Source organism: Perognathus longimembris, chromosome 3 (assembly GCF_023159225.1).
Source record: "Perognathus longimembris pacificus isolate PPM17 chromosome 3, ASM2315922v1, whole genome shotgun sequence".
NCBI classification, from domain to species: domain Eukaryota; kingdom Metazoa; phylum Chordata; class Mammalia; order Rodentia; family Heteromyidae; genus Perognathus; species Perognathus longimembris.
This window is the reverse complement of record NC_063163.1, coordinates 98,271,251-98,297,321: the sequence shown is the minus strand read 5'-3', so window position 1 is coordinate 98,297,321 and position 26,071 is coordinate 98,271,251. Positions and strand designations below refer to the sequence as shown.

Here is a 26,071-nt window from a genome sequence, read left to right as displayed (position 1 = left end):
GTGCTTTAACTCATGCAATACTACCTTAGACTTTTAAAAAATTAATTGTTTTTTTCCTGATGTTTTAATTTTTAAAAATTAAGTAGTTGTACAAAGGGGATTTAGTTCCAGAAGGCAGCTTAGGAGTATAATGCATCTTAATTGGTGTCATCTCTTCTTTCACACCCATCATTCCTCAAACCTTATCGCATTCCTACCCTTAAGTTATAGTCCAAATTTAATATAATGTACTAATTCCCTCTGTGAGTGTGTGTGTGTGTGTGTGTGTGTGTGTGTGTGTGTGTGTTGGTTTTGAGATTTGAACTCACTGTCTGGGTGCTCTCCCTGGCTTTTTTGCTCTCTACCACTTGGGCCACAGCTCCACTTACAGCCAGTTGATTGGAAATAAGAGTCTCACAGTCCTGCCTGGGCTGGATTTGAACTGTGACTCTCAGATCTCAGCCTCCTGAGTAGCTATGAATACAGACATGAGCCACCAGCAATCAGCTTGTGCACTTTTAAAACAAGTGAAAGAAAACTTAATGCTCTACTTGGAATCACTCTCTGAAGCTTCATTTGTCAAAACACACACATCTCAAAGCAGATTTGGGATTCCCACTTCCACTAATAGTTGATACTAATCCAGCCCAATGTTCTTGTAAAACAAACTAAAATATCTGAGGAAAATATAGCAAACATATTATTAATTGGCCCAAAGATCTAGCAAGACAATGAAGATTTTCCTGGAGAGAACAGAATGAATGGAGGATCATATGAGTTTGTGCCTCTCATCCTGGTGGGGAGCGCTTTTCACCAATAGGAAGTAAGAGGCATCTGTAGTCAGGAGGCTCACATGTCATCATCCTTGGGCAAGTCACTGAAATGATTCTCAACCCATGATTTCTGTTGCCCATTAATTCTACCTAGAGGCCCTGACCAGCAGCCTGGGGTTATTCAGCATCCCAGCTTGACCTTTCTAGTGCCTCTGTCCCTTACCCATGGCGATTGCTTCTTAAATTTGTGTAGTCCACTGGGTCAAAACCTTCTCAGCTTCCCCATTGTGCTCCTCAACACCATAGCGATGTTCAGGGCCACTGGCAGTGTGAATCCTTATCAAATGATGCCAAAACCTATTTCCCACACCTCCAAAGGCACCTTTCCTGGGCCCACCCTCCAAGCTGCATATCTTACCTTTGCAGTGTGCATCCCAGGCTGCTAGAGTGGGGTGAAGCTAGGAATAGGGAGGTGTGTGTGTGTGTGCGCGTGCAGGCGCTCAGGCACGCACACGTGCATGTGTGAAGTGGCCTGGAAACTAGGTATTTACAACGCCCAGCATGGTGCTTGAACTCAGACCTTAAAACAGGTTTTCAAAAAGCAACAAACATATGTCATTTTAAGAATGTTGTGACAGTGCGGTTAGTAGGGCTTTCTAGTTTGGATTGTTACTATGACAACAAAACAAGTTGGATTCCCATATCAGGACCCAGCCAAGTAATAGATGGACATCAAGTGGGTAGACTTGAAGATTTAGGTCATGAACTAGTTGTAATATATAGCCTTTCTGGATCATAGCCTAAACTCACCACCAGAATCATCCCAGTGCCTCTTTCCAATGCTAATTAATTTCTAGAAGTTTATTTCATCATGTCTCACATCCAGACATTATTGACAGGGTCTGAACACAAGGGCCATGTGAACAATGAGCCAATATTCCACTAATTGTGGCAAGTAACTAAGCTCCTTGAGATATCATATCAACATGCTCCAGGAAAAATAATATGTTGCTCACGAAAAAGCACTTCTGTCTTTAATATTTGTCTTAAAGATGTTGGGAGACATCTTAGAGATGTCATGCCAAATGCAATTTATTGGGACAACTGAGTAAAATTTGTTTTAAAAAGTTTCTTCCTAAAAGACAATAAACTATCATTTCATATTATGTACTACTTCAGTTTGTTTAAACATTCTCACTCATTGAATGGTTGGTATAAATAGAAACGAGTAGAAGAATTATTTTTAAAAGGAAGTAGAAGCCAGGTGCTAGGGGCTCATGCCTATAATCTTAGCTACTTAGGCGGCTGAGATCTGAGGATCACAGTTTGGAGCCAGCCTGGCAGGAAATTTGTGAGACCTTTATCCCCAATTAATCACAGAAAAAGCTGCAAGTAGTTCTGTGGCTCAAGTGGTAGAAAGCTAGCTGTGAGCAAAAGGAGCTCAGGCATAGCACCTAAGTCCAGAGTTCAAGACCAAGGCATTCCTATAAATACTATTATTGTTATTTCTATAGTCTATGACTATGATCATGTTTTACTTTCTGTTACCATGGTTGCTACCTATGCACAGAGAGGAACAAGGTCTCCCTATATTTTTAAATGTCAAACTACAAGGAACTACTCTCACGGGTTGGGGTGTGGCCATCTAGCACGGAGTCATCACCAGGGTTTAGAAGCTGCTATAATTTTAACACTATAACTTACTATATTTCCAACTCTAAAATTCCAGGCACTTAGTTCTAAGAAAACTTAGGGATTCAAACTCACTGTTTGTACTTTGTTTCATTTCAGGGGGGCTGGGGAATTACCATGTGCTGGGGGTGGGAGGGACTTAGCACATTCACCATGGACTCAGCTCTGCTCCCCCCTACAATGCCTTCCTGTAAGGACCCTTAGAAGGGGAGGGGGGTTAAGGCATACCTTTACCACCCTGGCCTTAGAGAGCTCCACTGTGTCCACCTTCTGTTTTAGGCCTACAGAGTGTGTATTTTTCTGATACAGACAGGCCCACAGACATATTGGCTGACCGACTTGTACTCACCTCCAGAAGTTCCTTTTCTTCAACTGGGCGTCTTTCCCAAAAAAGAAGGTGCTTAAGGACTCTTTCTGGCCCATGCACCAGAAATGTTACAGGGCTCAAGGGAGAAGATTCCACATCCCTCCAAGAGTTCACCACTCAGAGACAGTCTCAAGTAAAGATGGACTTATTGTGGAAGCAAAAAGTGAACTGACCAGCCAGGGATGGAGCTCAGACGCGGGAGCTGAAAGTGCGACAGTAAAAAAAAAAAAAAGCTGCTGAAAGGCCAGGGACACAGTGCAGACTCTGGAGCTAACACTGTAACCCTAAGCGACCAACAGGTTGGGGTTTATAAAGGCAAATACCACATGGTCAACCCAGGCCACAGGCAAGTGGCCAATGAGGTTAAAATACAGAGAAACTGCATAGTGATGTCAGGTCACATGGAGGTGGCCAATGGAGTTGCAGGTGGCCAATAGAGTTACAGCCTGCCTCATAGTAACTGTTTGAACCAACCTATCATTTTAGTAGAATTGGCACCTGAATACATTGGGTCCCCACACAATGCAGGCAGGGGTAAACCTACTCCTTCCTAAAGGAGCAAAGGTTGCTGGGCTGCTTTACTATTGCTAGCCCAAACAAGTACCATGGACTGACTTGACTGGGCTGGCTTACCTTGTGCTCCTTTGTCAGGCCAAGCTCTTAGGTGCCAGAGAAAACTTGGACCTAGTTTAAATGAAGTGATAACATTTATGTATAATGATGATGCTCAACAGAAACAGAGTGCTGAGCAAAGGACTGACTGAGTGCAGAGAGATGTGGAATAAATTGGCACCGGTGGGCTCACTGTGTGCTGGCCAGTTTCAGCAGAGCAGGGAGAGCTCCCTTTACAGTCAAACAATTCAGATTTTTAAAGTTCCCTGGTCACATTGTAGAGACTCAATAATATCTTTTTAAACTAGTTGCACTTATTCACATAAAACAAAAATAAAAATATCAATATAATTGTATCTTTCTCACCATCCCCTAATGAGTGAAGCTTCAATAATCTTGGGGGCTTCAACTCAGAGCTTTTGTGCTCTAGCCTAAACAGTCTACCAGTAGAGCCACAGCCCACTTCCCGTTTATTGGTGATTAATTAAAGATGACAGTCACACAGACTTTCCTGCCCAGGATGGCTTCAACCCTTGATGCTCAGATCTCAGCCCCCTGAGTTGCTAGGATTAAAGGTATGAGCTATGACACCCAGGACAACTCTTCTTTGGTCCCATGTACGTCAAATAGGCTTTTAAGGTCTAGTCTGATGTTCATTCAAGTACTTCACACTCTGTTCTACAAGATGGATGATCAAAGAAGAGATGCAGAGGCCAGATTCAGTCAGAGGTCACATGTCAGACTGAGGACTGAAGGCATGTATCTGGAGAACACTCCCAGGATTTGGGGGATCCATTGATGCTGCATTCATGAGGTTTCTCTCCTGTGTATATTCCCTGATGAACAGGAAGATAGGTTTTTCTGGGTGAAAAACTTCCCACATGCTATTACGTCTATAAGGTTTCTCTCATGTGTGTTTCTCCTGAACACTAAGGTGTGCCCTCCAGTGGAGTGATTTTCCACACTGAGTCCATAGATGAAGTTTTTCACTTGTTTGAATTCTCTTCTGTGTACTTTGATATGACTTGTGGGTTAAAAACTTTTCATATTTGTTATGGTCATAAGGTTTCTCTTCTCTGCGTGTTCACTGATGAATACTAAGATATGTCTTCTGGGAGAAAGACGTTCCACTTTTGTTACATTTGTAAGGTTTCTCTCATGTATGGGTTCTTCTCATGAACACTTACGTATGATTTACAGGCAAAAGACTTCCTATGTGTTACATGTAGAAGGTTTCTCCCCTGTATGTGTTCCCTCATGCACACTAACGTTTGATTTCCAGGCAAAAGGCTTTCCACATGTGTTACACTTATAAGGTTTCTCTCCTGTATGTATTCCCTCATGATTAGTAACATTTGATTTCTGGGCAAAAGACTTTCCACACATACTACATTTTTAAGGCTTCTCTCCTGTATGTGTTCTTTCGTGAGCTCTAAGTCTTGAATTCTCGGCAAAACACTTTCCATATGTGTTACAATTGTAACGTTCCTCTCCTGTATGTGTTCTCTCATGAGCACTAAGGAGTGTTTTTGTGGCAAAACACTTTCCACATGTGTTACATTTATGAGGTTTCTCTCCTGTATGTGTTCTCTCATGAGCTCTAAGGCTTGATTTCTGGGCAAAACACTTTTCACATGTGTTACATTCATAAGGTTTCTCTCCTGTATCTGTTCTCTCATGCACAAGTAGTAGCTCTTTCAATGCCAAACACTTTCCACATGTGTTACATTCATAAGGTTTCTCTCCTGTATGAGTTATCTGATGGATGGTTAGCTGTGTTTTCCAGGTGAAGGACTTCCCACATTGGTTACATTCATATGGTTTCACACCTGTGTGAATTCTGTTATGTGCATTTAAATTTTTCCTCAACTTGAATGACTTTCCACATTTGTTACATACATGAGGTCACCTGAGTGAATTCTATGACGTCTTCTAAGATTTGACTTGTTCCGAAGGATTTTTCACATTTATTACTTTCATAAGGTTTCTCACCCGTGTGTATTCTATTCTGTGTTCTTAGAGCTGACCTGTGTTTGAAGGATTTTACATATTGTTGCATTCATAACTTTTTTCTCCCACACAAGCACAATTATTTCTAAAGAATATGGTCTCTGAAGTTAATACCATCCCTTCTCCACCATCTGTGAAATACTGCTGTTCATTGCAACTCTCGGGATGTGGACTAAAAGGCTAAGGGATTTTTCATCTACATGAGAGACACCAGGCCTGGATCCAGCATGCATCTCTTCAGGCTCAAATTGGAGAACCATATTCTGACATGCAATGGATACCTCAGTCCTCATTCCTAAGGAGTTCCTACTATTCCTATGCAGCTCTGGCATGTGTTCAGAGCTCAAATGAAAGGTTCTCAATAATCTGACTCTTTCATCCACAGGGTTGCTTTTGATGGCTGCTACTTCACACAGGCGTTCTTCTGGACGTTCCTGGCAACTCTTAATCATGTCATTAATTTCCAGGGCATCTAAAATGATTCATTAAAAAAATAGAGAGTGGGCTGGGGATATAGCCTAGTGGCAAGAGTGCCTGCCTCGGATACACGAGGCCCTAGGTTCGATTCCCCAGCACCACATATACAGAAAACGGCCAGAAGCGGCGCTGTGGCTCAAGTGGCAGAGTGCTAGCCTTGAGCGGGAAGAAGCCAGGGACAGTGCTCAGGCCCTGAGTCCAAGGCACAGGACTGGCCAAAAAAAAAAAAAAATAGAGAGTCACAATAGGGAGGCATCCCAACTCACTCCAACCGAATAGTGAGCTGGGAATTCCAACACCCAACACCCCATCAAGAGACCAGCAAACCCAACAACCAGAAGCAACAGAGAAACACAGGGGGGAAAAAGACCAAAAAAGAAGAGCCTATAACCTGCACAGAGCCAGAAAATCTCCGGGGTACCCCCCCAACCCACGCCGACTGACCCAGAAATAAAGCCACACTCTTACAGTCAGCTGATATTCAACAAAGAAGCTAAAGACATACAATGGAAAAAATCATAGCCATGATATATGTATATGTGTTTGTTTTTGCAAATATAGGTATGCAATTACATATATATGAGGTATGCATATACATATATGTGAGTGCAGATAATAGGTAGGTAGATAGATAGGCAGGTAGATCATTTGATTCTGTTTTTCTAAAGATAGTATAATGTTTAAGTAAGGATAAGAGATTTTTGTCAAACACGAATCATTTCTATATAGTTAAGACATTCAATTTTTTTTAATTTTAAAATACAAAAAAAGTGGGGCTGGGGATATAGCCTAGTGGCAAGAGTGCCTGCCTCGGATACACGAGGCCCTAGGTTCGATTCCCCAGCACCACATATACAGAAAACGGCCAGAAGCGGCGCTGTGGCTCAAGTGGCAGAGTGCTAGCCTTGAGCGGGAAGAAGCCAGGGACAGTGCTCAGGCCCTGAGTCCAAGGCCCAGGACTGGCCAAAAAAAAAAAAAAAAATACAAAAAAAGTGAAATCTTTGCCTATAATGTATGGAGACTTTTTATACAGGTAGGGGCATCTGCATGGAGCCCTCCAGGAGTGTACCTTACAAAAAATCATGGTTGAAAAATTGAGGCAAAAAGGCAATCTCATTTGTTGATGAATGAAATTGGTAAATATTATTGGAAGGATATCTTAGTCTTATGGACCAAAATTTCAAATACTTCATTGTTTAGTGTCCCAGCTTTATTTGTAGAACTGAACCTCTCTAGAACAGGAAAGCTAAACTGATGTGCCTGTCTACACACATTGCACACATGGATAAAATTACATATGACACACACGAGATTAATATGCATTTAACACAGAAACTGTTGAAATTAAACAGGTAAAATACATATGAAGTACATGTGCTAGATACATATTTTGGACATTTACAGTAATTGAAAGGGTGAAAGGCCATTCCTAGCAACAGCGATGTTTGCATCCCCTATGGGAATTCCTAAGGAACCTCTATGACTGATTCTGCAGGACTATTAATTACCCTTTGAACATCAGTGTTCAATGAAAACTCAATTAATTAGGGGGTTAACAAAAAATCTTCTTATAATCATTTGTATTTTAACTTTTTTAAGATTGGATAATAGTTAAATGCTGAGTTAAAATATATTAAAAGGAATTAAATCAAAGTTTCTTTATTTGTGATTCTAATTCTACTTACATATAAGTGGAGAAGCAAAGATTGACAATGCTTTATCTGTATAACAACTGTTTAAGGTATTTTCCTATTTTATCCAGTCCACACAGATAATAATTAGTCTAAAAAATCTAGTGAATGACACCCAGTAGCTTTTCTGACATGAAAATTATGGTCTGACACTGGTACCAAAGTACCCTGAATAGGTAAAAATTCTCACCATTTGAGCTCACATATTAGCTTAAGTCCTGACACCTAATTAAGCAATCATTTCTCAATGAACTTCATTCAAAATGTAATATGTTTGGTCAGTTTGAAATGGGCATCATTTTTGGATGTTTTAGAAATCTTACATAGACCTACAGTCAGTAGACATCAGAAAGAGCACACTGGAAACCATCCCTGTCCATGGTTTGAATCTAAGAAATCTTTCAGTAAGGAAATAGATCTTACTAACCATTGGAACAAATATCCAGAGATGTCTGATAAGTGTAACAAAGGCGGAAATAAACCTTATGAATGTAACAAATGTGGAAAGTCCTTCAAACGCAGGTCAGCTCTAAAAACACATAATAGAATAGACACAGGTGAGAAACCTTATGAATGTAATAAATGTAAAAAATCCTTAATTGACAGGTCAACTCTAGGAAAACATAATAGAATTCACATAGGTGAAAAATCTCATCAATGTAACAAATGTGGAAAGTCATTCACCTACAGGTCAAATCTAAATGCACATTCTAGAATTCACACAGGTGAGAAACCATTTGAATGTAACCAATGTGGGAAGTCTTTCACCTGGAAAGCACAGCGATGTGTGCATCATAGAACTCATACAGGAGAGAAACCTTATGAATATAACCCATGTGGAAAGTCTTTTGCCAAGAAAGCATACATTAGTGTTCATGAGAGAACACACACAGGAGACAAACCTTATGAGGCAAGCACTCTTGCCACTAGGCCATATTCCCAGCCCTTGAGAGAAACCTTATGAATGTAACACATGTGGAAAGTCTTTTGCCAAGAAAGCATACATTAGTTTTCATGAGAGAACACATATTGGAACTCAGGGAGCACTGGCAGGGTGTGGAAGTGTGAACACGAGGAGTGGAGTTCTCAGTCTGCAAGTATGAACAGGCGTAACAGAGTTCTTTGTGTGGAGGTGTGAATGTGGGGAGTGGAGTTTTGGTGTGGAAGTATGAATGCGGGGAGTGGAGTTCTTGGTGTGCAAGTGTGAATGAGAGGAGTGGAGTTCTTGGTTTGCAAGTATGAACAGGAGGAACGGAGTTCTTGGTGTGGATGTAGTGTAAATGTAGGAATCGGAGTTCTTGGTGTAGAGTTGTGAACACGGGGAGTGGAGTTCTTGGTGTGGAGGTGTGAACATGGGAGTGGAGTTCTTGGTGTGGAAGTTTGAATGCGGGGAGGGGAGTTCTTGGGCATGAGGGCAGTCTGCCATCTCCAGCTTGCAGAGGGGTTTGTGAAAGGCTTGAGGGGCCTGGGCTGGGAGTTTTTGCAGGGTGTGAGGGGCTGGGCTGGGAGTTTTTGCAGGGTGTGAGGGGCCTGGGGCAGAGAGGCTGAGAGGAGAACCCTTTGCTGTGGCCTTGGGGCTTTGGAGAGGTGCCATCGTCCACTCGGTCTGCGTGGCTGCTCTCATTCTCCTGGCAGTGGACAAGACCAGACATATCAAGTTCATTCCCGAGATGCAAGCGGTCCATCATCCTTGATTGAAAGTTCCATCATCTTTATCCACCACTGTGCTGACTTCTACACATCCTTCAAGAGCCTGTCCCTACAGGTCAACTTCCTAAGGTTTTCCAGCCCCGCCCCATCCTGCAAAGCAGTAGAGAGGGCCTGCTGCTCCTGAGTGGCCCCTGGCTGGGATATAGCAGAGCACCAGGATGTCATGGCGGTGAGCCCGTGTGCGCCTGGGACTATCTCTGCCACTTTCTCAACTCCAAGAGCATGGAAGAGATAGACATGCGGATCATTTTCTCTCAGGGGACAGCAATCTCCTCAGAGACAATGAGCTTGAGTATTTATTTTCATGCAGAGCGCAGCAGGCCAGAGCTGTCTGTTGTGTGATGTGAGATGCCTGAGAGCCGTTAACATAAACAGCAAGAAACAGCACCCTGGTTTCCCAGCGCTCTAATTAAAGCAGGGCCGCTGCTCATTTGCAGACAACCGCCCGTCTCAGCTGTCGCTGAGCATTTATCACAAAGTGAAGCTGTCAGGACCTGACCCAGAAAGATCATGGCGGAAAAACCAGCCATCACCATGGCTTCCGGACTAGAATGTTCTAGAAGCCTTTGTGGGTTGACATGTGTGTAAGTGAAGCACTCTCTGAGCATCATATTCCCATTTGTGTTTTTCATGTGTAGAAAGTTCAATTCTCACATTAGTGTATACTGGTTGTATATGGTATATGGGTTTTGTCACGGTTTCAATACACATGCATGAATGATGTGCTCTGATCAAGTTCACCCCTCTGTGACTCTCTCACCTCTGTGTGCACCCCTTTAAAAACGATTTTATTTGAGTTTATTCTATTTCTGTCTGTGCTTGGGAAGTGCTTTGACCCTCATTCACCTCCCACCCATTCTTCCCCCACCCTGGTCTTCCCTTTGGTCCCATCCCTGAATGGTGCCCCCCTCCAAACACACACATAATCACCCCCATCGTGCACGCAGTGGTTCTTGTTTGATCTAGATTGGGCCTATGAGAGTGGCCCCGCCAAGTTTGTCTTTTTTCACAGAACATGTTGCTCTCTGTTCTGCATGGAGCAGTCTTCCATTCCTCCTCTGGGGCTCTCACTACACCTTGCACATTTTCCTTGTCCACCCACGGGACGCCAGGCTTGGTGGCTGTGGAGAATGCTGCTGCACACGTGGTCATGTGGGTGGCTCGGTGAGGTTTTGTGTGCTGCTATCCAGTGAGAAAATGTTGTACGTGACTCTCCGACAAGGTAATTGGTTTTAGAGCTGATAGAAATGGATTGTGAAAAGGTGTGCAGCACAGCCCGGATAAAGATGCAGGGTGAGGGTGAGGAGAATGGAGTGTACAAAACTCTCCGTGTCTTTGGAGCGTGGGTGAGGAGGGGTCGGGAGATGGAAAGACAGCTGGTCGTGAGGCCCGTAACACACATGCGCAGATATGTCCGTGAACCAGGCTCTGATCCAGGAAAGTGGCTTGTATGTATCACATTTGTTTACATGTGTGTACTGGCAGAAGCACACATGTGTACACATAGACTCATTTGTGAATGCATATGTCTGGGTGCACCTATGTGTGTGCATGCCTATGTCTGTGCATGCCGAGCGTATGTGTGTGTTTGTGAGTTCATGTGTGTCTGCCTATGCATGCATACCTGTCTCTGTGTGCATGTGTGCATAGGCGTGCATGCATGTTCATGCACATCTGTGTTCATGCAAATGTGTGTGTGCATAAATATGTGTGTGTGCTTGTGGCCTCATTGTGACTGCATGTGTGCCTGTGTCTGTGCCTGGGTGTGTCTGTGTAAATGTGTTTGTATGCTTGTGGGCTCATATATATCTGCATGTGTCTGTGAATGTATGTGTAAGTGTGTATGTTTGCATGCTGTAGGTTCACATGCGTCTGTGTGCTGTGTGTGCACATGTGTATACACATGTCTCTTGGCTCCTCGCTGCATAGGCATGTGCAGGTTCTGCCACCTGCATTGTCCCTCACTGAGCAATACCAGAGAGGCCTCTACTAGGCCCCTGAACCCCTTTCCCTGTGTGTGTATCTCTCTCTTGGTCCAGCACTGCCCAGGGGCCTCACCACAGGGATCTCAACTTCCTGGAACCAAGAAGGACTCTTGTCTCCTGCATCTTGCAGACTCAGTGGGTCAACAGCCACCTCTGACCCTCCTGACCTTTCTGAGAACCTTGAAAGGAAGAGAGCCGGCCTCTCCCTGCTCCGCCTCGGCCTCCTCAGCCTCTGCTGTAGCCTCCTCAGTCTCTCCTCCACTAAAGGGTAGCTTTACAAGAAGGGAGAAAGCCAGGCAGTGAAGGGAGGGAGGAGATAGGATGAGCAGACAGCCAGCGAGTGCTGGGCGGAGCTGAGGGGACTTCAGCTCTGGGGAGTAATGGATATGGGTCAGGGCAGAGAGCATCCTGGGACTGAGCAGATATTCTAGAAGGAAGGCTGGTCTTGGGGTTTAGGGGGGGGGCCACCACCAGTAGCTAGTGTCCCAATGTACAAGTGAACACACTCAGGAGCTGCCATAGTGTGCTCAAACTATGGCTCAAGAACAATGATGCAGTTTTGTTTTCTTCTTTGTATTTAAAATGTTTTGGGGGTATCTGGCAGGTTTGAGGGGATGGGGAAAATGGAGGGAGGGAAGGGAAGGGAAGAGGAGGTAAAGGAAGGGGAGGGGAGGGAAGAAGAGGGGTGGGGAGAGAAGGAAGGGGAGGGAAGGGAGGAATTAAGGAAGGGAGGAAGGAAGGAAGGAAGGAAGGAAGGGAGGGAGGGAGGGAGAGAGAGAAGAGGGAAGGTACAAAGGGAGGGAAGGGGGAAGGAAGTAAAGAACAGAGGGAGGGAGGGAAGGAAGAAAGGGAGGGAAGGAATGAAGAAAGGGAGGAAAGGAATGAAGAAAGGGAGGAATGGAGGAAGGAAGAGGAAAATAGAGGGAGGGAAGGAGGAAGGGAGGGAGCAAGCGAGGGGAGGAAGGAGGAAGGGATGGAGGGAAGGGGACCTGAGGAGGGCAGGACCTTGGAGGCCGGGGTGGATGAGGGGAAGCCCTGACAATGGCCCAGGAGAAGTTCAGAGCCACCCTCGTGGAGTCTACAGAGGAAACGGAAGGACAGGACAGCTCTCAGCACAGCACAGCAAAAACTTCTTGTTGAGACACTTTTTTTTCCTCCCTCCTTCCCTCCTCTCCTCCTTCTTTCCCTTCCCCTCTCCTCCCCTCTCTCCTCCTTCTCCCCTAGGTCCGCCGGAGGCTGCTGCGGCAAGCTGGCGGTGTTGCAGACGCTTACTCCTGGCGGGTAGCTGGCAGGAGAAGGAGGCAGGAACCGCGATGGCGCCTCAGAAGCACGGCGGTGGGGGAGGGGGCGGCTTGGGGCGGCGGCGGCAGCACTGCCACCGTTACCGGTGAAGAAACCGAAAACGGAGCACGTCCAGGCTGACCACGAGCTTTTCCTCCAGGCCTTTGAGAAACCAACACAGATCTATAGATTTCTTCCAACTCGAAATCTCATAGCACCAATCTTTTTGCACAGAACTCTTACTTACATGTCTCATCGAAACTCCAGAACGAACATCAAAAGGAAAGCATTTAAGGTCGATGATATGTTATCAAAAGTAGAGAAAATGAAAGGAGAGCAAGAATCTCATAGCTTGTCTGCTCATCTGCAGCTTACATTTACTGGTTTCTTCCACAAAAATGATAAGCCATCACAAAACTCAGAAAATGAATAAAATTCTGTTACCTTAGAAGTCCTGCTTGTGGAAGTTTGCCACAAAAAAAGAAAGGATGTAAGTTGCCCAATAAGGCAAGTTCCCACAGGTAAAAAGCAGGTGCCTTTGAATCCCGACCTCAATCAAACAAAACCTGGAAATTTTCCGTCCCTTGCAGTTTCCAGTAATGAATTCGAACCTAGTAACAGCCATATGGTGAAGTCTTACTCATTACTATTTAGAGTGACTCGTCCAGGAAGAAGAGACTTTAATGGAATGATTAATGGAGAAACCAATGAAAATATTGATGTCAGTGAAGAACTTCCAGCCAGAAGAAAACGAAATCGTGAAGATGGGGAAAAGACATTTGTGGCACAAATGACAGTATTTGATAAAAACAGGCGCTTACAGCTTTTAGATGGGGAATATGAAGTAGCCATGCAGGAAATGGAAGAACGTCCAATAAGGAAGAAAAGAGCAACATGGGAGACTATTCTTGATGGGAAGAGGCTGCCTCAATTTGAAACATTTTCTCAGGGACCTACATTGCAATTCACTCTTCGCTGGACAGGAGAAACCAATGAAATCTACAGCTCCTATTGCTAAGCCTCTTGCCACTAGAAATTCAGAGAGTCTCCATCAAGAAAACAAGCCTGGCTCAGTCAAACCTACGCAAACTATTGCCGTGAAGGAAACATTGACTACAGATATACAAGCAAGAAAAGAAAAAGATACTTCAAATGAGAACCGACAGAAATTGAGAATATTTTATCAGATTCTTTATAACAACGATACACGACAACAAACGGAAGCAAGAGATGACTTGCATTGCCCTTGGTGCACGCCGAACTGTCGCAAACTTTACAGCTTACTCAAGCATCTTAAACTCTGCCACAGCCGATTTATTTTCAATTATGTTTATCATCCAAAAGATGCTAGGATAGATGTTTCTATCAGAGTGTTACGATGGCTCCTATGCAGGAAATCCACAGGATATTCATCGCCAACCTGGCTTTGCTTTTAGTTGCAGTGGACCAGTAAACAGAACACCTATCACACACATTCTTGTGTGCAGGCCCAAACGAACAAAAGCAAGCATGTCTGAATTTCTTGAATCTGAAGATGGAGAAGTAGAACTGCAAAGAACATACAGTAGCGGCCACAACCGTCTGTATTTCCACAGTGACACCTGCTTGCCTCTCCGTCCACAAGAGATGGAAGTAGATAAGGAAGTAGATGAAGATGAGAAAGACCCAGAGTGGCTGAGAGAGAAGACCGTTACGCAAATTGAAGAATTTTCTGATGTTAATGAAGGAGAGAAAGAAGTAATGAAACTATGGAATCTCCATGTCATGAAACATGGGTTTATTGCTGACAATCAAATGAATCATGCCTGTATGCTGTTTGTAGAAAATTATGGACAGAAAATAATTAAGAAGAATTTATGTCAAAACTTCATGCTTCATCTAGTCAGCATGCATGGCTTTAATCTTACTAGCATAATGTCAATAGATAAAGCTGTTACCAAGCTTGTGAAATGCAACAAAAACTAGAAAAAGGAGAATCTGCTTCTCCTGCAAATGAAGAAGTACCTGAGGAACAGAATGGGACAGCAAATGGATTTAGTGAAATTAACTCAAAAGAGAAAGCTTTGGAAACAGAAGGTGTCTCAGGGGTTTCAAAACAGAGCAAAAAACAAAAACTCTGAAAAAACAAATCTAACCCGATATATGGACAAACACTGAAATTGCATTTGAGGGAAATAAGCCTCTTCCTAGGGAGAGTTATTTTGTGTTGTATTTGTAAATTCTAGGTTCCAAACAGGCACATTAGATGAAGTAAATGATTTCAGCAAGGATATATGTCAAGGTTCTGCTTTACTTCATCATTCAGCATCACATGCTTACCCACTTTATTGATGTCATTGAATTGTTTTTCGTTTTGAGCATGAAAAGCAGTACTTCAAGGGAAGTATAACCGCAACTATTGTCTTAAGAAATATATTGAATTAATCTAGAAATTTCATATATTTAAATTATTATGCTTTGGCATTTGTGACTGGCTATTTTTCTACTTTGTAATCATGAGACATTTTGAGGAAGGAAAATTGGAATGTAATTTGCTTTTTCCTTTTTTAAAAAATGAAAATTTTTGTAAAAACATTTTACAAAAGAATTGGGGTTGCATTACTAGTTGCAGCCAAACCTTGATCCTTGATTTTGAAATCATGTTATCCATTGAGAATGAAAAATTACAATGCAAAGTATTTGCTGTCATAATCCAAGTTTTACTTGTTTGTCTTAGGCCTGTTTGAGAAGGTGTTGCCTTCCACACTGTTGTCCGGGAGCTTGTCTGGGCTTGTAAGGGTTACTGGACATTGGCTTTCAGGTGGGTAATTTTTTGCTTTGCATACCCAAAATATTTTTTAAAAAGAAAAATAAAAACAAAAAAACTTGAACCTTTTCTCCTTTCATTTTCTATCAGTTGGGAAGTCACATGGAAAGTTTTGCTGTACACATTTTTACATTAGGTTTGTAAATGAAGGGAGATCAAGTTTGAGATTTTTTAATATGCCACTTTCAGGAGGGCGTAGGGACAGTGTCTATAAACACGAACCAGAAAATGTTCTACGTTTTTTTCTTTGCAAGGATGTCTTTGTAATGTATTTTCTGATCAGAATATCCGATACAGATAAGCTGACTTGAATTGTTTGGAGCAGTTTTGCCTTGTGTTGTGTGTTTTACGCACGTGTATACAGTTGGATTTTTTCCAACAGAAAGCAGTTTCACTACTGGCACATTGAGTGAGCACCAATAGGTTTGTATTCCAACTCCAAGCACTGTGGTTGAATAACATCACCTCAATTTTTTATTGTCCTTTAAAGATGTTGCATTTCCATATTCTTTATTTATAAAGGATCAATGCTGCTGTAAATACAGGTTGTTGTTGTTTTTTTTAAATTTCATTCCACTACCATCAGATGCAGTTCCCTATTTTCTTTAGTGAAGGGATATAGAAACTTTCTAATGGTGTCTTCAGAAATTTATAAAATGTAAATACTGATTTGGTTGGCCTTTAAGATGTGTTTAACTGTGAGGCTATTTAATAATGTGGATGTGATTTGTCATCCAGTATTAAGTTCTTAGACATTGATTTTTGTGCTAAAAAAAAATAGAAAAGAGGGAAACTGCAGCCTTCATTACAGACTCCTTGACTCCCTGTGGAGTTAACATAAACTCCCATTTTGCCTCTGGGTAGTGGGTTTCCAGCATTTCTCTCGGGCTTTAATTTGCTAAAGCTGTGCACATATGTAAAAAAAGAAAAAAAAGAAAAAAAATAGATTATTTTAGGGGAGATGTAGGTGTAGAATTATTTCTTAAGCAGTTAATGCTCTTAATGCTTAAAAGAAGGCTAGCATTGTTTGCACAAAAAGTTGGTGATTCCCTCCCCCAAATAGTAATGAAATTACTTCTGTTGAGTGAACTTTTTATGTCATCTTATAATAAAAGCTGAAAAAACCCTTTGTTTATATTTATAATAAAAAATGCTTTTCTATATGTACCCTTGATAACAGATTTTGAAGAAATCATGTAAGATGATAAAGCATTTGAATGGTACAGTAGATGTAAAAGAAATTCAGTTTAAAAGAACATTTGTTTTTACATTAAATGTTTATTTGAAATGAAATGATTTTGTACATAAAGCTCAATAATATAAAAGCTGTGTTCTTTTTCCTTTTTTAAAAAAAACAAAAAACTTCTCATTGAATCCGTAAGAGAAATGCACCCAAATTACACATCTGTTCACCACCTTTACATCGGCTTTACACCACAGCTAATCGTGCGGCCTCTCTCTCCTCTCTCTGCAGAGAGACTGCTCCCTTTCATTCTCCCTTGGGTCTAGTCAGGGTTTGAAAAGGTGTCCTGGGGCCCCGTGCAGACCCACCATCTTTGATGTCTCCCTGCCTCAGTTTCCATGTGTGAATACGGAGCACACTCAGCCTGGGTGGCTTGGATTGGCCTGATCCCCACCTCCAACCATCCCTGGGGATTGGGACCATCCCCGACCTCAGACAGGCACGGGGGTCACAGGACGCATTGTCCACCATGACACCCAGTGTGGCCTTGGCTGAGCACTTTCCTCGTCTTTTTCAAAGCCCATTATCTCTCCCGTCCATCAAAGGGCCCTTCCAGAAGGTCCAGGCCAGGCAGAACAGAGATGACTCAGGTGCAATCAAGCCAAGGCCGGAGGCCCCTACCCGGGCTCAAGAGCTTATCCTGGCAGAGAGGAAGGCCAGGTTGGCCAGGCCTGGCTTGAAGCGACCCCAGAGACATTCCCTTCTCTGATCAGAAGCCGCATTCCTAGCGTTGGCCAGCTGTGCTGCAGTTGTGAGCTCTGGGCAGCTGGGGAAGCCGGGAGCTCGCCGGGCTCAGTGCTGTGCCCCAAGTTCAAGTCATAAGATGACGACGACAACAAGGACGATGCACCAGCCCACAAGGCGAGGCGGGCGCATCATGCTGGGCCTGGTCCAAAGGCAGAGCCACAGAGACTGCCCACCGCTTTGGTGCCGATGGCGACTGTCTCACAGGGACATCTCAGGCCACAGCCGGCTTATCTTGCAGCCTTCAGGTCACTTTGGAGACCTGCCACGGCCTGTGTCATCTCCGTGGCTCCGGCCCACCCTGCAAACACTGGCCCGGGGTCACTGGCCGGCCTCTTGTTTAAGAGCTGTGCTGGCCCCTCTGGGTCCACTCTCCTCCACAGGCCTATTCATGCTCTCTGCCCACGCTCTGGCTGGCTTCAGAGCAAGCCAGGCCAAACTCCATCCCAGATGCAGCTGCAGAGAAGGCGCTGTACCTAAAGAAAAGCCATGCAAACGCCAGCCGTCTTGCCTTGCACAGAGTCAGATTCGCTGAGGGCAGTGCCGCTGGCTAGGCTCTTGCTGCTGCTGCTACATCTCCTCCTTGACCCCCGCCCCACCATCACTAGGAGACCTCAGAACCATCGGATGGCCCTACCTGCTGTGTGGCCATGGAGGACTTACTTAGCTTCCCGGAGTCCACTGCTTCTAGGTACCCAAAGGAAAAAGACAGCTTATGAAATCTTAGGACTCCCAGAAAGGCAACATGCCTGGCAAACGATTGTCGCTCCTGAGTGGCACAGATAGACTGGAGGGGAGGAGATGACAGCGATTTGAACTCGAGGCCTTGCTGTTTTGCTGGGAAGGCAGGTGCATACGGATTGAGCAACACCTCCCAGATGGCCTGGTATGAGTTACTTTTCAGATTTTCAGATAGAGTCTCCCACTGTTGCCCAAGGCTGGCCTGGTTGTTGATCTTCCTGCCTATGCCTCCTGCGTAACTTGACTAACAGATATAGACAACTACCCTTGGCTTATTTGTTGAGATGGAGGTCTGGTTACTTGTTCTCCCTAGGCTGGCATTGAATGGCAATCCTCCTATCTCTGCCTCCTGCAGGGATCACAGGTGTGTGCTACCACACCTGGGCCTGTGTCTGTATGTTGATCTTATTCATATTTTCCTTAAGTAAGGCCAGTGTGTTTCTTAATCTGGACCAGGGACAAGGACAGTCTGCAAACGCTGTCCTCTTTGGGTGTCAAAGTTCTGCCTGGAAGTTCACATCCACCAAGCAAGAGCTTTGCTTCTGTGATAAGCAACACACATACAGAAGTCTCCAGCTGGAGGTGGAGTGGCCAGGTCTCTGGGGGCCTTGGGTGACATGAACTGACAGGAGGAGGAGGAGGAGGAGGAGGAGGAGGAGGAGGAGGAGGAGGAGGAGGAGGAGGAGGAGGAGGAGGAGAAAGAGGAGGAGGACGACGACGAGGAGGAGGAGGGTGGGAATTTGTCCAACTAGAGGAAGAGCTGTGATGACATGGTCCCATCAAAGCTCCCCAGCCTTCAAAAGCAGCTCCCTGCCCTGCCTTCCTCCCCGACAGGCCAGAGGCAGCTTGTTCACCCAGAATCTTGGTATGGGAACAAAGCAGAGGTGGCAGAGGGAGGGCATCTGCCTCGTGTGGCACCCGGGAACCTTTGAGGCTCAGCTCCTGGGGCCTGGCAGGGCTGGCTTCACAGCCCTCTGCCCCCAGCCACCTCTCACCAGCCCCTTGGTCCTAGCCTTGGGGCGCTAGGGATGGAGAGGGGGGAGGGGGCATCTGAGGGCAGAGACATCTCACCCAGAGCCCAGGGAGCCCTTCTGTGATGAATGGAGCCAGAGCCCCATGGCAAAGGTGGAACCCGCCACCTGGTCACGAGGCCCTCATTCCGATATTCCTGCCTCTGTGATTCTCTTAGGCCTGGGGCTGGGGCTTGCTAACTCACAGTGGACGAAGAGTTTTTCCTACCTGGTGATTTTAGAGTTTCCTGTGGCTGGCTGGCTGCCTTAGAGACCTCTTTCGAGCTTTCTGGCCTTCACCAGGGTGTGCACACCTGCTGCTACCCTGCGCGTCCACCTGCCTGGTGAGAAGGTTGACAAGGTGACAAATATTTGAACAATCCTTAGGGTGACCAGAGGCATAGAACACAAAGTATGTGTTGCTTCGGCCGAAAGTTTATCCAAGAATAACAAATGTGACAGCAAGCAGCAGCGCGAAGGGGGAGGACCAGATATGCTGCCAGCTGGAGAGACGGGGCCAAAGGCACGCCCAGGCAGGAAGACAGCCACAGAGCCCAACAGTCACCGTCTAGAAAGTTCCTTGAGCATAGGGCGTAGTGCAGACCACATGTGTGCACACAGCAGCTTTGTGTGGGGCCACGTGACTCTGGGTAAGAGACTGGTTTGCTGGTGTGAAAACTGAGAACACAGAGGGTCTCTGATTTGAAGTCTGCCGCCCGATGGCCATGGCGCTGTCACCTCACCTCCAGCCACCTGCCATGACCACATGCCATCAACACTTGGGTTGGAGGAGGGGACTGACCATGGCTCCATCTGCACCAGCCAGTGCATAGCCTGGGTTGACCTGATGGACAATGCTATTGACTGCCAGGCTGACCCTTGTTCAGCAGATTCACGTCCTCCTGTTTCATCGGGCTGGCCCTGGATGCCTATCTAAGATAATCGCCAGGTCACAGAGATGGAGGTGGTGTGGTGGCCTCTTCCCTCCACTCCTAGGAGCCTTTGCACCTCCTGGTTGGGCAGGAAACTGAGAAGCTTCCAGGTTCCGACAGCTCTTCTGCTGTTGACCCAGCCCCCCTGTGTTTGTCAGCTTCCCAAAGCCCACAGAGCCCCCAGCTCACTGCTCCCAGGAGGTGAGGAGGCTGGACTCTACCAGGCGGACGTGAATGAGGGCCATGCAGGCTCATCAGCTCACTCTGGCGACCATGGCAGCAGAAAAAGGACTAAACTTGGAGAGACACACCCAAGGCACAAAGGCCAGCTCTGCCCCATGACCTCGCTGGGTGGCCTTGGCCTCATTTCCCAGCTACTCTGAGCTGTACACAGCCAGAAGACCTCTAAAGGTTGGTGAGCACACCATCCATCAGAGAGAACAGTGGCAAAGATCAAACTGGAGATCGGGACCTCCAGCCCCTTATCCAGCCGGTCCGAGCACACCTGTGCCCAGGTGACACCAGGCCAGTGGCTTTGAACTCACTGGGGCTGGGGGGCACCCTGCCATTTCTTTCCTTCACCTTGAATATTTGCTACTGCAGAGATCCAATGGCTGCTGGTGTGTTCCACGGCTGCAATATGGAGATGGTTTCCTGAAGCCTCTTCCCCCAAGACCCTCCATCCCCCGCAGTTCCCTTGGACCTCATTTTGTATGACACATGGGGGAGGGGATGACATTGAGCATCTGTCTGTGTACCATCCACTAAAGGAAGCGCCAGCCCAGCTCTGGCCTTCATGGTGGCCACTGGTGGCTTCCAGGCCCCATCTGGGTCCTCCAGTTGCCACAGAAACGCACACCCACATCTTTCTGTCTGGCCTCCTCTCTGGACCATTCTGCGTGATGCATCCCCGAATGGCTGAATTGCAGGTGCTGAACTGCAGCCCCGAGGTGTGTTCTTCTAGCCCCGTGTGGGAGCCCGCAACACTCCCAAAAGTATCAGGGGTCCTTATGATATAAGACCAGGAGGGAAAAATTGGAAGACGGATGATGACCCTCACAAAGAAGTCACAAATTCTTCAGAGAATCCACCCAGGGTGTCATGTAGCTATGCAGACCGTGGTGTGTGTGTGCGCACACACGTGTGTGCATGCGTGCATGTGTGTACACGTACGTGTATATATACAGGCACACACACACAATTCATGTAAAAGTGGGTTTCTCTCTGGGAGCAATGAAGAACAGATTGTGGGTGACATTCACTGTCCAGCTTGCTGGTCGCCATCATATCCTTAGGTATCAATGTCCAGTGGAGCCTAGAGCAAGTCAGAGGTAATGGGGGAACCTTGGAATCCTGCAGTCAGCAGTTGAATGGTGACCCCCCCCCCAAGGTAAAATGGGATGAAAAGCACTTGATTATTGCAGCAACTCTTACTCCCCCTTTCCCTCCCTCCCATCCTCTCTCACCCTTCTTTCCTGCCTCTCTCCTGATGACAAATAGGCTCTAGCTTAATAGAATTACTCCTGGGCCATCAATGCAAACGCTGTTCCAGGGCAATCTCATTCAGACAAAATGTATTTTGATTTGAACTGTGTTACTTGAAAAATTAAATCATGGTGTCTGATCACCACGTCCCTCCCCGCCACCTCCCCCCCCCCCCCCACCATCTATCCAACCCTACCAGGGAAGAGGAGGGAGGAGCAAGGGCAGAGGAAAGGGAACATTTCTTCAGAGAGTCTGATCTGATTTAATGATTTCCCTCTGCATTCATTAACAGCGAGCCCCGTGCTCGGGCCATGTGTCAATCACAGCTGCATCCACCGGCATCTGCTTTATTCTGGGAGTGGATGGAGGAGATTGCACCTGGGGCTTCTTGTCTGTGGACAGTTCCAAGTGGGGCTGGGGAGGAGGAACTTGTGTACACACAGGTGTGTTCCTGTGTGTGCGGGACTGTGGGCAGGTGTGGGAGTATTATGCCCCAGGGAGATGGAGGAGCTCTCCAGAGGTTGGTACCCAAGAGATCTGGGTTCAAATCCAGATAGAAATGCTCGATGGCTTCAGACACAGATGCTCCCTCCTTCTGCCTCTCTGAATTACAGATGGTAATCATAGCCCCTCCCGGGAGCCTTCCTTGCCTGCAGACGCCTAGCAAGCATCTGACAGGATGCTGGGCAACAACCACCTCTTTTTCTGCAGCTCAGAATCCAAAGGGCAATTTCCAAGGTGGTGAGAAGAACTAGGGAGGCGGCAGGGATAGGGACTGCTCCCCACGGGCAAGTCAGAAGACTCCGTGCACAGTGCTCCAGGTACAGAGTCTGTGCCCATAGCGCCTGCCACCCCTGCACCAGACTCTGCCTTAAAAGTATTAGTTATTTCTGTCTTCATGATTTGCAATTGCGCAGTGCTGGGGGAGTGATCAGGAGAGCTATGCGTTTCTACAGGCGCAAACAGCGTCAGCCATTGTGCTTTCGTGTTTTGTTTTGTTTTTTTACCAAAAGGGTCTGTCACGTTTTGCTATTGCTGAGTCTTGCACGTTATGGAGCTGGTCCTGTGTAGAGAGATTGGCCCTGGGAGAGCATCTACTCAATGGAAAGGGGCAAATATTTGAGGGAGACTGGAGGTGGGACTGTCCCCAAGCACCAATATGTCCCGTGTAGAGAGATGGGCCCTGGGTGACCATCTGCTCAATGGAAAGACGCAAGTATTAGAGTTAGACCAGAGGTAGGACTGTCCCCGAGCACCAATATGTGCTGTGTGCCACTTGTGGTGCTGTGGAGGCTCCTAGGCCTTTTGGCTTGGAAGCTTTCAAATGTGAATATCGCATTCTCATTGGATACAGAAGGAAACTGGCTTATATCAGCTCAGTGATGTGCTCAGGTTCGCAGTGCTCCAAAGAAAGCTGCAGATGTGGACTTGTCTATCCATAACACAAGTTCCTACCTGCTTTCAGCCCTCCTTCCTCCCTTCCTTCTCTCCTTCCTTCCTTCCTTCCTTCCTTCCTTTCTCCCTTCCTTCCTTCCTTCCTTCCTTCCTTCCTTCCTTCCTTCCTTCCTTCCCTCTTCTCTTCCTTCTCCCCCTCCTTCCTTTCATCCCTTCCTCCTCTCTTCCCATTTCTTCCTTCTCTCCTTCTTCCTTCCTTCTTTCCTTCCTTCATTTTCTCACTTCTTTTTTTCCTCCCCTTTCTTCCTCCCTTTCTCTTTCCCCTTTTCTGCCTTTTCTTCCTTACTTCTTACTTCCCTCCCCCATTGTCTTTTTCTCTCCATCTCTCTTCCTCTTTCCTTCTTTCCTTGCCTCCCTCCCTTCCTTCCTCCTTCCCCTTTTTTGCCTTTTCTTCCTTCCTCCCCTCCCTCCCTCGCTCTTTCCCTCTCCCCCTCTCCCGCTCTCCAGGCCCCAGTTAGGTGGAAGTGAGGACATGAGGCACATGGATTGGCTGGCGGCTGGGGTGTCCACTGTATCCCAGTGTGGAACACTGTGCTGGTGGTGAGTCTGCTCCCTGGGTCGGGTCCACCCCACATGTCAGCAACCACATGCCAATCAGGAGTCAGCACTCCTCCATCCAAGGAGTGAGGAACGGACGGGTTTAACACCAAAAGAGTCCCTAGCCACTCAGGGACTAAAAGGAAGCAGATGGTGGTGTGGAATGAGAGAGTTCCCATCCTGATTTCAAAGAGCATGGCTTTCCCTTTTGTACATACATTGAAGCAATTTTCTTTAAAATGCCCATGGAATAGTAATGAGTTTGTGCATTGATCTGTTTTTGAACAGAAGAATGCTACCTAAAGGAAATGCAGATAAAAACACCCCTGAGATACCACCTCACTCCAGTTAGAATGGCCTATACTCTGAACTCAGGCAACAACAAATGCTGGAGAGGGTGCGGGGAAAGAGCTTCTCCATTGTTGGTGGGAGTGCAAATTAGTACAACCACTTTGGAGAACAGTATGGAGGTTTCTCAAAAAGCTCAATATAAACCTACCCTATGACCCAGCCATTCCACTTCTAGGCATCTATCCTGAATAGGAGGTCCCAAGATATCAAAAAGACATTTGCACTTCCAATTTTATCGCTGCACAATTCACAATAGCCAAAATATCGAAACAACCCAGATGCCCCTCCACAGATGAATGGATCCAAAAAATATGGTACCTATACACAATGGAATACTACATAGCAATTAGGAATGGTGAAATATTGTTATTCGTAGGGAAATGGTCAGAACTTGAACAAATAATGTTGAGCGAGACAAGCCTAGAACACAGAAAACAAAGGGGCATGATCTCCCTGATATATGACTGTTAAGATGGGGTGACGGAGAGACAGTAGAGACCAGGTCTGTGAAAACAAAAACTTCTTGTCAAATGGTATTTCCCACAGGATTGAGTCAGCGACCCAACATTATGTAACTAAAACCAAACAGCTATTCAACATATAAAGGTCAAAAATTGACCTCTCAGTGGAATACAATAGCTCAAAAACTATGTATGTACATTCATATAACACTATTGTCGACATACTGTCTAATGTCGACATTACATTTAAAGACGTAGGCAAATTTTCTTTGGCGTAGGCCACGTGGCTACGGTATATATTCTTGGTACATTGTGTATTGTATGTCTACCTGACCTAGGGAAGGGAAAGAAAAACACGGTGTAAGAAAACACAAGAAATGTACATACTGCCCTACTATGTAACCGTACCCCTTTTGCACAACACCTTGTCAAAAAAAATTTTGTTTAATAACTAAATAAATAAATAAAACGAACAATGCTACCTCTCTTGATACATATCATGGAAATCACGACATCCGGTAAATTCCTGAAAGCAATAATGGCACTGTTTTCTTGGGGAAAGGCCCAGGGAAATCTTCAAAAGTGACTGGGCTAGAAGAAGACAGGGGCCGGCGGGAGCCAGGGCTGGCTAAGACAGAGCTCCATAAGCACCGCACTGAAGGTTCTTTTTCCCCATAATCATAGGTGGGTGCCAACAACACTCATATTTATTTGATAAAGAGATGCAAGGTCAAAAATGGCAGAAAATCTGAGAGAAGAGCCCAAGAAACTCCACCGATCCCAGAATTGTGGTGTGCGGTCATGACTCACACACTGTGCATTTGTTGTTGGATAGAGGGAAACATGGCGGTCCTGGGGGAGGATGTAATGCAGCACTTCCAGCCTAGTGGTGGGTAGCAGGGACCGGTTATGGAACATTGATCTGTGGCCTCTCTCCATGACCCTCTGGGACCCTTCCTGCTACTCCAGTGCCCCGAATCATGGACAAAACACAAACAAAATACATCCTGAAGTATCTATTCTGGAAAGTTCTGAGTGTCATAAGAAAAAAGTTGATCTAGCAACCAAGAAAAAAGGGGTGTGTGTGTGTGTATATGTGTTTGTGTGTGTATATGTGTGTGTGTGTGTGTGTGTCTGTGTCTGTGTGTCTGTGTGTCTTCTAGACCTTGAGCTCAGGATCTGGGCAGCATCTGTGAGTGTTTGTGCTCAAGGCTGGTGCTCTACCACTACAGCCACACCATCACTTCTTCCTTTATGGTGGTTAATTGAAGATATAAGTCTCTTGGACTTTTCTTTCCCAGGATGGCTTTGAACCACTGTCCTCAGATCTCAGCCCTCCCATGTTGTCATGAACAACAGGCATGAAACATTGACATCTGGCCTTCTTCCTTGGAACTCTGGGTTCTTCTGTGCCTCCTTCTCTTCTTTTCTAAATAAGACCAGCAGGGTCTGTGTGGGGTACATGCCCAATGCCCCCTTCAGGAAGGAAGAATGATTCTCTCACGACTGTGGGGGGCTGCCACTGGCTATTCTTCAGGATTAGCAGCAAACAGCCTTGGCTGTAGCCAGCCACTGTGCCCAGGGTTGCTTTCCCAGCAGCCATGTCTTCACCACACAGGAGGGCCCTGCAGGAGGCCCTGCTTCAAGGCTGACTGAGGCCTGGGCTCTGACAAGGTCAAGTCGGCTTCATGTTCAGCCCGTGCCTGTTCCTCTCCTCTGCCCTCCCCAA

At 45.8% G+C, this 26,071-nt stretch overlaps 1 pseudogene across 1 annotated transcript; it reads left to right on the top strand.

The window, feature by feature from the left end:
- Positions 1-10,558: 10,558 nt before the first annotated feature.
- Positions 10,559-15,266, top strand: LOC125347771 (annotated as a pseudogene). The gene is made up of 2 exons (XR_007210266.1): positions 10,559-10,657; positions 12,582-15,266. The product of XR_007210266.1 is annotated as a polycomb protein SUZ12-like (transcript).
- The last annotated feature ends 10,805 nt before the right edge of the window (positions 15,267-26,071 follow it).